Below are 14,989 nucleotides of genomic sequence, written 5' to 3'. Positions count from 1 at the left end.
TCTCTTTTGATCAAAAAATTAATAAATTAATTCTTGATCAATACTAATTAAATAATTCCAAATTAATATATTGTACTTGTAATATATTAATAAACCATAAATAACCTTATCCTCAAAATTCATCCTATTAAATTGCACTAGTGAAGGCAACCCAAAAGGATCATGCTACAATCGTGTCAAGTACATACCAGTTATAGTTATGGGCTTAGACACCAAATCCAACAGTAGATTTACCTCATGACTCTGGAAATCACTACAAAAGTCCTTCAGAACCGGACTGGATATGAGCACCTCATATCATCCACAAACTGATGGTTAAATTGAAAGTACCATCCAAAAACTTGAGGAGATACTTCGTGCCTGTGTGATAGACTTCGGAAATGTTGGATTAGTGTCTAAGTCCATAACTATTTTGGTATGTACTTGACCCGATTGTGAGCATGGTCCTTTTGGGTTGCCTTCACACTGATGACTAGACAGGATGACTGTTGAGGAGAGAGGCTGGTTTATTGTTAAGAATAATAAATTGGGGTATAAATATGATTTGTTAATATATTATATGAATAATATATTAATTTGGAATCATATTATTAATTAGTATTTAATCAGAAATTAATTAGGAATTAATTTCGGGATTAAAGGAATTAATTAAAAGTACAGTGGCTGTTTTGTAATTATTTGATAGTTGAGACTTTGGGCTATTGGATCACCTTTATTAAGGCTTGAACGAAAATCCTAGAAGGATCTAGGAGTTTTCATCCAAGGGCTTAAGGAAAGGCGTCCATGGACTTGCTTAGGCCCTAAGCTAAGGGATTAGGGTTTCCACCTTGAAACCCTAGCTAGCCTCAAGTATAAATAACACCCTAAGGCACTAGAATTCGACCACCCCTTGGGAAAACCCTAATAGGGCCGAATTTTGGAGCTTAGTACCTTTCCTCCTCTCTCTCATATTCATCCTCTCACTCAAAGTGTGTTTGTGAGCCATTAGAGGTACTACACTTGTGGTACTTGCTTTCAAGAGCTAAGGAAACTCAAGGAATTAGTTGTTATTACTATATAACAAGAAAATGTATGTATTCTATTCTCCTATGTCAATTTTGAAAATAGTAGATGCATTCTAGGTTTCTTTTTGTGTTCATAATGTTGTATGACTAATAGTTAAAACATAGATCCGTATCTAGGGTTGCATGCACACATAAGATTGTTTGTATTAAACCCATCAGTGGTATCAGAGACATTGGTTTTTGTGTTCAATTAGATTTAATACAAATGTATGAATTTGACAAATTAGGGTTTATGGCTAATAAACCCTAAGGCTTGGATTTTCGAAATTAGGGTTACAAAACCCTAGTTTTTGAATTGTATTAGGGTTTCCCAAACCCTTTTTCCTTAGCCACCAAGATTTCAAAATTAGGGTTATCTAACCCTTGGATCTCGAAATTTGCCTTGTCCCCATGATTAGATTCCCAAATTTTAGGGATTTGGATAATGCCATATCTTGTAATTATCCCTTAATTGTTTAAATAGATAAATTAAAGATCTTTTGAATTATCCTATCCCAAATTTTCGAATTTTAGGGGATTTAAAGGTTTAGGTTAATTGTTTAATTTAATAGATAATCCTTCAAGATTTGATAATTCAAATTAATTGTTTAATTTTGAGATAATTATTAAATCAAAGTTTTAATATTTAAAATTTTAAATTAAAAGGTTTTAAATTTTAGAAATTTTAAATTTGATTAAAACCCTAGTTTTTTGAAAAGTTCACATTACACCCCTTATGGTTTTATTAAGTTAATTAAAAGTATAATTAAAAGAGAATTAATAAATCCATAATCATATGGTTTATATTTAGTTAATAGTGTAATTTATTAAATTAAACCACCTAGTATTTTAAAAGTGTAAAATACACCCTTATACTATATATAACATTAAAAGTCTAATATTATATATGTATAACTTAAACTGCTGACCGTTAGTAGGCCTCATTCACGAAGCCGATCTATAAGGGGGGTATAAGGTTTTGGCCTATAAAATGGTCATTTAATGGGTGTCCACTCTCACCCACCGCTTCCTTGATTGGTGGAGGGTCGTTAGCCGAACGGGTAGGATATGGCAAACCCTTTCCATTAAAAGTATAATGAAGTATAAAGTAACTAAATGTTTTTAGAAAATTCCCAATCTTAGTTACTTTAGGCAAAAGTGAATTTGATGCAATTCCATGAAATTACACTTTGTACCCTTGCGAAGACGTTAGTGGAGCGTGTGTGGTTAACCGGCACACTAAATGGGTTCTAAGCAAAGGTAACAAAGGGTGACTCGATGTTTGTCATAGTTCGGTGGAGCGTGTGTGGTTAACCGACACATCGAATAGGTGACTGTAACATTGGGGGCACCATGTAAGTTTGCATGGTTATTCACACCTTGTTTTGTGATCCTCGACATCCCAGTCACAAATCGAGGGGCATATCGAGATTTAAACATGCCATTGAAGAGTTCAATGAATCTCAAAGGATCTAGGAGTTTTTCGATACATTTAAAACCTAATCCCTTTTTCGTTTTTCATGGTGGAAAATTAGTGAATCGTCATTCACTTACCTTCAAATGTTCTGCAATTTGGGTTACGGCATCCCTCTCCCAAGTTGTGGAGTATTGTGTTGGGTCCTAGCCTTAATATCTCATTTAGGTGATGTATTAAGGACTAAATCAATCAACTAACTTGATTTTCTCCCGTTTTGTAGATGTCGGAATCTAACCGTGGTCTTCCCGAATCCCAAGGAAAAGGTTTTCCTGCTCAAAGTGAAAGTCTGTTACACAATGAAGGTTAAAGATCGATCCCTGCATTATGGACTAACTTGTTTTCACTTCCTCCACCTCCTCCTGTTGTTCTCCCAAACCCACAAGATCGAAGAATTGAAAAGTTCAAAATCACTCAAGCCCTGTTGGCAATGAAACATGAAGATGGAAAATCCGTGTGTGCTCACGTCCTAGGGATGAAATCACACATCGATAGGTTGACAATGTTGGGTGCATCTTTTCCAAAGAGGTTGGCTGTAGACTGGGTTCTTCAGTCACTCCCTAAATCATATGATAAGTTCATAAGAGAGTATTATATGATAGATCTTGACGCGACCCTCATTGACCTAAATTACATGCTTATTGCTACTGAATCAGAAATGATTTGGCAAAGTAATGGAGCATATTTGTGTGGTAATTCAACCAACCATGCTTCCGTGGTCGCTCCAGGAGAAGCCACCTGTTTCTGCTGCCAAGAGAAGGGGCGTTGGATACGAAGCTGCCCAGAGGACCTGAAGAATCTAAGAGATGGGAGAGTCAAGAATTATGGCTCTACTTCAGGTAATATCCACTATCTATCTCCATTAAGTTCTTATTCATTGATTCTTAATACATAATGTGATAAGATTACATTTCAATGTTTTGCAGGATCAGTGAAAAGAGAGGAAGCTTGATGGAAGAGCAAGATGAGTCTGATCACGAAGAAATGGATCACGATCGCATGATTCGAAGATCGGATTTTGAGCTTAGAAAGTTATGATAGAGTTGTTAGGAATATATGATTACATAGTTTTTCAGTTGATTTTGCATTGTAAGGACATGTTTCCTCTCTTTATGAATAAAATAAATTTTTAATTTGTCTTATTTATATATATAAATCCTTGCAATGAAATCATTGTGAAAAATTGATGTTTGTGTATTTCTATAAATGGATGTGATTCTTAGTTATGTTATTTATGGTAGTGTCAAAATTTTCTAAGTAAGGAAAGATTCCCATCACCCAAGTTTCAATTGGACAGAAACTTGGAATCATATGATTTGAATCATCTGATGTATGGAAATCTTGGTACTTAGGAAATTAAGACTAATTCCTTGATCACACAAGTATGTGAGTCAAGTGAAGGACTAAAGGACTAGAACACAATGTTGTGCACTAGTCAAGTCCACCACAAATAATAATGAGACTATTCGTCATAATTTACCAAAAGTCTGGTAAATGTGGTTATACTTACAAGATTAAGTGTAATTCTGAATCATTGAAAAGTTTCAATGAATAGCAGAACGAATAAGAAGAATCAATGAAGGCAGAAAGATAAAAGTTTCTCCAATCTAAGAAGAAGGGAGAGTACTTTTATATCACTTTTATGATCGTCTTAATGATTAAGAACCATATCACAATTGATTCTCTAAAGGGCATCTTAGTGTACTAGTATGGCTAAGAGGAGGAATCGGAAATTGTTGAAATGGTTAAATCAAAAGGATGAGTCATACTTCGTTCCAAAATCAAGTCTTAGAATCGTACTCCAAGATTGTGAATTGAGTGACACACACTCATCAAATGTGAAATAGAAAATTGTTTTTCTTACTCTTGCACGTTTGAAATTGGTAAGTTGTGATATCTTGGAGAAGACAAGGAGACACACGCTAACTCTTGGATATTTGGTTATCAAGAAATGTTTCTTGATAAGAGAATCTAATATGTCAAGAGGTCAGTGGGAGTCTGAAGATCTTGAAAAGATTCAAGAACTAATCAAGAGTAAACCTATTAAACACCAGCACACGACTTAAGGTTTGTAACCTATCGTGTTGACAAAATTCTATTTCTGTGCCAATCCTGTTGAGTGATTATGCATATGAGTTCTACGAGTTCTCAATAGACTACATAAGGCAAGCACCTTGTTCAATGAAAGTACATTGACTGGCATAGGTGAGCTGCTAGATAACTTGGAAGCAATGGTGGGACCCTTGATGGCAAGAAATTAAGAATGAACAAGTTCTGTCCATAAGAGTTTGAATTTGTCACAAACATTATCTTTCGATTATGGTTATGGCAAATTCACATGGATAGGAACACATACACCATAAAATCTAAGTGTCATAAGGTTTCTCTCCTTCATGAAAATGATTGTGAGGAAACGCTTTCACTAAGCAAGATTTTAAGGAGATAGCGATTATGTAAATTGCATTCTCAAATTCGATTATGATTACGGCATCCCTCTTCATAGTTCGAATTGTGAGATTTGGTAATTAGTCTGAACATTTGGGACTTAGTAGAATAAGTTATGAATGAGTTTAGACACACATGTGAGCTGTCTAAGGAAAGATGTGTGATTTTGAGAAGCTTAGATAAGGCTTATCGAAGCATATCGTATTAGAAATAATGAACTTTGGAAGTCAATAAGTATTGTTTTCTAGAAGTTTAGCTGGTTTCTAAATACGTGTCAAAGCTAGTGGGAATATAGATGTTATGCTGGAATGGATATAATCATCATGTTAGTGGGAGCATGATTATTATTTAAGTATTGCAAGTTGGCAATATTAATTATAGAAAAACAAAAGTTTCACTTTGCAAAGTTGCAGGGGTAGAAAAGTTGTTTTTGCTATAATTAAGGGAGATAATGTTATACTTCGTTTCCAATCTAAAAGATTAGATCGAGAAATTTTAAGGGTATATTTATTATTTGCATTCTCAAAGTTCGATTATGATTACGGCATCCCTCTTCATAGTTCGAATTTTGAGAACACGGCAAATAGAAATATTATGACGATATTATAGTAAGAAACTGGTAAAGTATCACGTTTTCAATATGAATTGTATCCCATACGCTTCGGGTATAGGATCGATTGCATATGCTGTAATATTCGACCGTTCTAAAATTTTCCAAATGCCTAGGGCATTTAGAGGGAAAAAGGAAATAGAACCGGTTTTGACTAAAATAATTAAACAACTGTCAAGGACAATCTAAGGTTCGCCAAGGATTGGTCGCTTGTGGACAGTTAAAAGTATAGTCATGGATGGACCATATTGACATTATCATGAATAGATAAGATTCTATTTAGAATGAGTTGTCATATGGAAAATATGGAAATGTTTCCATATTGGGAGTTGGATATCGAGAATAAATGTCAAGATTAGAAACTTTTATGCAAGAAGGATGTTCAAAGGAATGTACTTTGAATATGAGACTTCATGACTATGGAATTGTGTTGTAACAATCTCCAATTGAGCATTTTGTAATTTCGTTGGCCGAGTCTTGGTGATTTTTGTGCCGTGACATTACGAAATGACCGTTGCATAAAATGTTAGAATCTAACATATTCTAGTAGTGGCGAGAGTTTTGTATTCTTACACTAATGGATTAGGAATTGTGAAATGAGGGTGATTGAAAATGTTATTCAATTATATTATTTCACAAAGTAAGGACCATAGGTAAACATAGTGTGCATGCTAAGAGCATGGGATAACTGTTGTTATAATTCAAGTAAGAAGTTGATTACCCGAAACAACAAATAATGAGTAATCAATATGGTGATTAAATAAAATGTTTTATTTATACTCAAAGGTTTGAGGCCATATAGGAATAGTATTATTCTTGTGTTTCACTTTGCATGTTTTGACTTCCCGAATAATAAGATTATTCAAACCCTCCACAGTCGCTCATTCTTTGGAAGTAGGAATGAAAGAAGATTGTCATGAATCTGTCTGTAGATTGTCTAAAGTATTTTAGACATAGCAAAAGTTTGCTGCAGGGTTCATGAGTGCTGCTATAAGATTAGAGTATTGGAATAAACCCATGCTCACTTGGTGAGACGATAATATCTTATATTCTTGAAACCGAGATGTGTGAGTTGTGTCTTGCGAGTCGGTTACACATTGATAATATGTAAACGCACCAGTAACTTGGTGTTATAAAACGTATTGTTGTGTGTGATTCAGTGAGCGAGTACAAGCGAGCATTGAGTTGAAGTTTATCCGTTCCTTTTACCCAAAGTGGGATAAAAGCGATATATGTGGGCCCCTCGATGATTTAGTGATGACACCCTAAGCGCTTGGCCAAGCCGGGACTAAATTGATGTGTTCAATTGTAGTCTGTTGTCAGTCGTCGTAAATCAGAAATCGGGAAACAACACATAGACTGAGAGAATGATTTCAATCCATGTCTCACGTCTATACGATATCTAGAATGGAAGAATATATGATCCCTTATCTAAAGGATGCGTATCTGATAAGATCAGAGTTGACAGCGGCTTTTGAAAGCTACGATTGTTGATCAGGTTTGAAGTTATATGCAGAATAGTTATTAGACTTATCCAAGTGGGAGACTGTTGGATTAGTGTCTAAGTCCATAACTATTTTGGTATGTACTTGACCCGATTGTGAGCGTGGTCCTTTTGGGTTGCCTTCACACTGGTGACTAGACATGATGACTGTTGAGGAGAGAGGCTGGTTTATTGTTAAGAATAATAAATTGGGTATAAATATGATTTGTTAATATATTATATGAATAATATATTAATTTGGAATCATATTATTAATTAGTATTTAATCAGAAATTAATTAGGAATTAATTTCGGGATTAAAGGAATTAATTAAAAGTACAGGGGTTGTTTTGTAATTATTTGATAGTTGAGACTTTGGGCTATTGGATCACCTTTATTAAGGCTTGAACGAAAATCCTAGAAGGATCTAGGAGTTTTCGTCCAAGGGCTTAAGGAAAGGAGTCAATGGACTTGCTTAGGCCCTAAGCTAAGGGATTAGGGTTTCCACCTTGAAACCCTAGCTAGCCTCAAGTATAAATAGCACCCTAAGGCACTAGAATTCGACCACCCCTTGGGAAAACCCTACTAGGGCCGAATTTTGGAGCTTAGTACCTTTCCTCCTCTCTCTCATATTCATCCTCTCACTCAAAGTGTGTTTGTGAGCCATTAGAGGTACTACACTTGTGGTACTTGCTTTCAAGAGCTAAGGAAACTCAAGGAATTAGTTGTTATTACTATTTAACAACAAAATGTATGTATTCTATTCTCCTATGTCAATTTCTAAAATAGTAGATGCATGCTAGTTTTCTTTTTGTGTTCATAATGTTGTATGACTAATAAAGAAAACATAGATCCGTATCTAGGGTTGCATGCACACATAGGATTGTTTGTATTAAACCCATCAGGAAAGGCATAGGATACTCATTTACCATTGATTGAGGTTTCCTACAGTTATAATTATCATAATAGCATTAAAGTCGCGCCTTTTGAGTCCCTGTACGGACGCAAGTGTCGCTCGCCGATATGGTGGGTAGAAGTTGGAGATCCTCAGTTGGCTAAGAAACATGCAAGAGATGTGTTAGTTACTATCCCATAAATCATTCAAGAAACTACATAAAAGATTGTGCAAATCAAGGACCGACTAAAGGTTGCACGTGATCGTCAAAAGAGTTATGCTAACGTGAGACGTAAGCCTTTAGAATTCCAAGTTGGAGACCAATTAATGTTCAAGGTTTCCCCTTGGAAGGGCATGATTTGGTTCAGAAAATGAAGCAAGATTACACTCGTGATACATCGGACCTTTCAAAATTCTTACGAGAGTTGGTCATGTTGCATATCGACTCAAACTGCCTCAAGAGCTAAACAATTTGCACAACATATTCCCTGTGTCTAATCTTAAGAAGTTTATGTCTGATGACACTCTTTCTGTTCCTCTCAATGAGATCCAACTCAATTATAAACTCAACTTTATTGGAGAATGAGTGGAAATCATCGATCGAGAGATCAAGAGACTAAAGCAAAGTCGCATCTCTATGGTAAAAGATCAATGGAACTCTATACAATGACCAAAGTTTACTTAGGAACGTAATGACCAAATGAAGCGTAAATACCCTCAACTATTTAAATGATACCCCGACTACAAGATAAATTTCAAGATGAAATTTCTTTAACAGGGGAAGAATGTGACAATCGATAAAATTAGGTCATAATTCGTCGATCAAACCAGCACAAACACTCAACATAATAGACCTAATGTAGTATATTCCACCCTTTTAATGCAATTGAAGTCTTATAATTAGAAATGCATGAGGAATACCACTCAAAGTCGTTGATGGATATAGATTGTTGACAAACAAACATTCACTATACATAAGTAATGATTTAATACATTAAAAACAAGATTTGTGTATTAAATATTTTTATATACAAATAACTTGCTAAACATATACAACATGAAAATACAATTTCGTGGATATAAAGAACATTGAAAACAGAGATCATGCGCAAAAGTTAATACCTTTTAAGGAAAACAAACTAGTAAAAACTACTGACTTACCAGTAAACAAACTTTAAATCGATTCATTGGGATAGCTACACATTTCGTTAAGTAAAAATGATAACATTTTCTGAGTGGGACTATATCCTAATATTTGATTTCATTATTCTTTCACTGAATGTTTTTACGTATTTTGAACTTTAATTTCTAGGACATCTAACTAGTGTTTTCAAAAAAAAAATGTGAGATGTCGTTTTTCATCACAATTACGTGTGGATTGAGACATGACACGTGTCACGATTTTAGAGGTGAGACTTGTCGAGGTCTTATGGTGCCACTTGTCCACTTTTCGTGGTCCACATCACTCAACTCTCTGTATAAATAGAGAAAGATCAGTCCCTCTTTCTCTCCACGACTCCGTCTCTCTCTCTCTCTTGATTTCTAACCACCACGCGCCACCGCACTACCACCATGAACCGCCACCAGAGCACCACCAACTGCCCCACCTGCATCGACCACCTCTCCAACACCTCGCCTACCCTCTACCACCTCAGATCCGGTTAGAAAAGTTTGCCACCAAAATCACCGACAGCCGCCCACCACTGCCAGATGCTGCCGCCGACCATCACCATTAGCCACCAACATCGACTCTCCTAACCCCCTTGAGATCTACTACAAGTTACCTCCCTCCTCTCACCCTAACTCCTATGATAAATGGTTCAAAACACATCTTTTTGTTCAACGACAACCTTCGTTGGCCGTTTTCCGGCGAACCTGGTAGTTTTCTGGTGAAAAATTTCCAACATAAATCAGATCCGAAGTGTTTCGATATAGAACTCCTCTTCTACGTTTTGTTAAACGGAGTGTTGTCTGTTTTGTTCTTATTTTCGGTTCCCGATCCGGTTAAAGCACGCGAAGAAAGTGAGTTTCACGACCCCTCATTTAAACTCTTTAATGATTTTTGGGGGAGATACATGCTATACATTTGATATTTATTTTTATATAAATTATAAATATTTATTTATTTTTATATAATTATAAATGTAAAATATTTGTTTATAGTTATATAGTTATAAATCGTTAAATATTTGTTTTATTGTCAAAGGTTAATTCAAAGCAACATATAAATCTATTTAGACTTATACAAGTATTTGGAATTGTTGGTTATATGTTGGTTAAAACCTAGTTTTTACTCAATATACAACTGTTATGCTACCGAACTTTTGTTAGAAACTTTATACGGTTATTATGCATGGTCGAATGTTTTGTCTGGTGACTTTATTACTTAAAGTTTAAGGCACACACTCACTTACTTTTAGTCTGTTTAAACTCAAGGAGTATACATGAGATATTCATTCATAAACTAAGAATAAAAACTTAGTAAAGACCTCTGCCCTATCACCGTTAATCCTGAGCGAGCGAGGAAGATGTATATAAATCTATACGGGTTGACACCCCTACCTGTGGTTGCTAGGTACAACCTTTTCCTGAAGAGTTATAAACAGTGATAACTTTCCATTGTGTTTACAACGTCGATGAAGCGTCTGGAAAATTTGTTATGGTGCATCTGATGGGTTTTGAGCATAACAAACAATCCCTATGTGTGCATGCAACCCTAATATACTTGGATCTATGTTTTCTCTAATTGAACATACAAGTATTGAACATCAAAAGGAAAACCCTAGGAGGTATCTAGTATTTACGAAAATCATAATAAAAGATAGTAAACATACCTTTAATTATTATGTCGTAATAACAATTTGAATCCTTAGTGTTGTTGAAGCTTCGAGATCAAGCACCACAAATGTCGTGTCACTAATGGTTCACACCAAAACTAAGCAAGAGGGTGAGAAAGGAGAGAGAGTAGGAGAATACTTGAGAATTTCGGCTATTCTTCTTAGGGTTGGAGTGCCGAAAACAGGAGGGGGTATAACCCGTTATATAGTTGTGTTAGCTTAGAGCCAAAGCTAGGGTTTGAAGGAGGAAACCCTAATTCTTTAGCTTAATGCCTAAGCAACCCAAGAACTCCAACCAAGAGGCCCTTGGAAGAAATTTCTAGGGCCTTCCTAGAAGATTTCGTCCAAACCATCTAGGAGGGTTCTATAGCCCAATTCCACAACTATCAATAAATTGTCAAACAACCCCTACACTTTTAATTAATTCCTTTAATCCCCAAATTAATTTATGATTAAATATTAATTAAATAATATGATTTATAATTAATATATTATTTCCATAATATATTAATAAATCAATTATCTCAATTTATTATCCAAATAATAAATATAATCTCTCTCTCCAAAATTCATCCTGTCCAGTTGCTAGTATGAGGTCATCCCCAAAGGATTGTGCTACTATCAATTTAAATATATACCAATTATAGTTACGGGCTTAGACACCTAATCCAATAGTCTCCCACTTGGATAAGTCTAATAAATATAGTTTCCAGTATAACTTCAAAAATTGACTAGCAAATTGTAGCTCTCAAATCTATTGTCGAACTCTGACCCAGTCGAAAATATGTTCTTAGATAAGTGATCAAATATTCCTCAGTTCTACAAGATATCGTAAGGACATGAGACATGGATTATAATCAATCTCTATGTCTAAGATTTGTTTCCCGATTTCTGATTTATGACGACTGATTCAGACTAGTAATTGAACACATCAATTCAGTCCAGGCTTGGCCAAACACTTTAGATGGCATCATCAAATCATCGAGGGGCCTACAGATATCACTTTTCCCGTTAGGGAAAAAGGAACGGATAAACTTCGACTTATATGCTTGCACTATTCACTCATCAAATCATGCAAAACAATACGTTTTATAACATCAAGTTACTGATGCATTTACGTATTATCAATGCATAACTGACTCGTAAACAACAACTCATATATTTCCATTTCAAGAATATAAAATATTATCGTCTTAAAATTACTCGTGATAATTTGCATGAAGTAATTCTCTGAGCGTGGGTTTATCCAATACTTAACTTCCCATTTTCAAGTACTCATGAACACTACAACAAAACTATTGCTATGTCTAAACCCTTAGACAATCTACAATTCAATTCATAATAGTCTTAGTTTGCTACTTACTTCCAAAAGTATGATCGACTGTGGAGTTTTGTATAATCCAATTATCCGGGAAGTAAAACATGTGAAGTGAAACACAATAATAACCTAATTAACTATGGTCTCAAAATTATTGAATATAAATAAAACTCTTATTATTTAATCATCATGTTAACTAGACTTTATTCATTATATAATGTTTCGAGTAATCAACTAAACACTTGAATTAAACATCAGTCATGCCATGTTATAAACATGCATACTATGTATCTATATGGTCCTTCCTTTTTGAACAGATCGATCAGACACCATTCTAATGATGATCATTTCACAATTCCAAATTCTTGTTACTACTAAATGTGTTAGAGTTCAACCTTACATGCAATATCCTTTTGTGATGTCGAGGCTTCAAAGTCACAGAGACTTTGCCAACGATATTACAAAATGTTCCATTGAAACTTTGTTACTTAAAACAAATCTATGGAAACGATGTCTCAAATTCAATGTATACACCTTCAACACCTTCCTTGCATTAAAGTTCATAACTCACATGTAGATCAACTCCCCCTATGGAAACATTTCCAAATTACCATATTACCATCGATTTTGATCAAGAATCATCCCAATCTAAAACATTTCAATATGGTTATTCCAAATCAAACAATACTTCCAACTGTCCACAAGGAACTGATCCTTTGGTAAAACCTCATAATGTTCTTGATAGTTGTTTAACAACTTTAGTTACATCCTGTTCTAGTCCTCTTCCCTCTTAATGCCCTAGGCATTTGGAAAAACCAGAACAACATATGAGATCGATCCTATATCTGAAGCATATGGGACTTGATTCATAATGTCTTACATAAAGACCTATATATGATTAGTCTCCTGCTATAATATTTCCATAGATCGAATTTCCTATGTTGAATCATTTCAACATGATATTTATATATGTCCAAGACCAAGTTTTTATTAAAGCTTTAATATAAACTTGTAGATTTTAAATGAAGTATGACTGCCCTCTCCCCTAAATCTTTCTATACCGAAACAATTACCAAACTTTGCAACTTGCAAATTGAAATATTTTTTTCCTACAACCAATATTGCCAACCTGTAATATTTAGCATAACAATTACGCTCCCATTATCATAATAACTATGCTCCCACTAGCTTTGACATGTATCCAGAAATCAACTGGACTTCTAGAAATCAATACTTTTTAACTTTCTTACTAAAGTGTAGATTTCAGATATGTAATGCTTTGATAAGTCTTTATCCAGACTTCTTAAGCTCATATACTTTTCATTAAACAACATATGTGTGTGTGTGTGTGTTTAAACCCTTTCAGAACTTATAGCTATATGTCCCGAACGTTCAAACTATTTCTTGCCATTTCTCACAATTTGAACTATGAAAAGGGATGCCGTAATCATATTGTGAATTTTGAGAACGCAATTAACACAACCACTAACCACAATGATATTTATCAAATCTTTAAAATCTACTAGCGTAAGTGTTTCCTCATAATCATTTTCATTAATTAGAGTGAAACCTTTTGCCACCTAGATTTTGTGGCGTATATGTTCCCATTCATGTGAATCTATCATTTCCAACCTACAATCTCAAGACAGGGTTTATGAAAAATTCAAATTCTAATTTAGCTTTCATGGACTGAACTTTACTTGTTCTTAATTTCTTGCCCTCTAGTAGCACAAAGGGCCCACCGGTTCTTCCAAGGTGTTAAGCAGTTCACCCATATTGATCAATGTACTTTCACTAACCAACGTGCTCTGCCTTTTGCAGTCAAATGAGAACCATAGAAATCATAAGCACTGCCAACTCAACTGGAAGGTGCATAGAAACAAGAATATGTCAATTTTAACACGATATGTTATCAACCTCAGGTTGTGTACTAGTGATAACTAAAAGGTTTATTCTTGATTGACTCCTGAAACTCTTTAAGATCATTAAGACTCCCACTTACTTCTTGACACATAAGTTTCTCTCTCAAGGAACATTCCTTGACGAGCAAAAACAAATATTCAAAAGTTAGTGTGGATTCCCGACAAGAAACACTTCATGAATTGGTCTTAGGTCATCCTTTGTTTTTAACCAAAACATCACAACTTCCAATTCCAATGTGCTAGAGTAAGAAAACATAATTACTCCACATTTCAAGAGGTGTTATAAACCTAATTAGTATGAAACAAGCTTCAAGATACGATTTGTACTTATTAGAGTATGACTCTAAAATTTGATTGGATACGAAATATGACTCATCGCATGATTTAACCATTTCAACAATATTTGATTCCTCTTCTTAGTCAAACAATTGCACCAGGATGTTCTTCGAGGATCAATTGTGACATGGTTCCACAATCATTAAAACAATCACAAAACATGATGCTAAAGTACTCACCTTTCCTTTCAGATTGGAGAAACCTTTATCTTTCTGCCTAACATATTCTTCTTATTCATTCTGCCACTTTTTGAAACTTTTTCAAAGTATTAGAATTATGTCTAGTCTTATAAACATAACCATGCTTACTGAAATATCAGTAAATCATGACGAATAGAGTTATCATCATTTGTGGTGGATTTTAATAGTTCATATCAACATGTACTAGATCCATTAGTCCTTCACTTGACTCGCATAAACATGTGGTTAATGAATCAATCATAATCTTCCAACGATCAAGATTCTCATATATCATGCAACTAAAATTGTATGACTCCAAGTTTCTATCCAATTAAAACTTGGGAGATGAGAATTTCTTTTCACTTGGTTAATTATGACAATACCACAAGCAATATAACAAGAATCAATTCCACGATTAATGTTGCCAATAATAGAAATGTAACCAAC

This window comes from Lactuca virosa, chromosome 2 (genome assembly GCF_052849685.1).
Source record: "Lactuca virosa cultivar CGN04683 chromosome 2, Lactuca_virosa_CGN04683_v6, whole genome shotgun sequence".
Taxonomy (NCBI): Eukaryota; Viridiplantae; Streptophyta; class Magnoliopsida; order Asterales; family Asteraceae; genus Lactuca; species Lactuca virosa.
The sequence above is the reverse complement of the archived record's forward strand: the minus strand, read 5'-3'. Positions refer to the sequence as shown.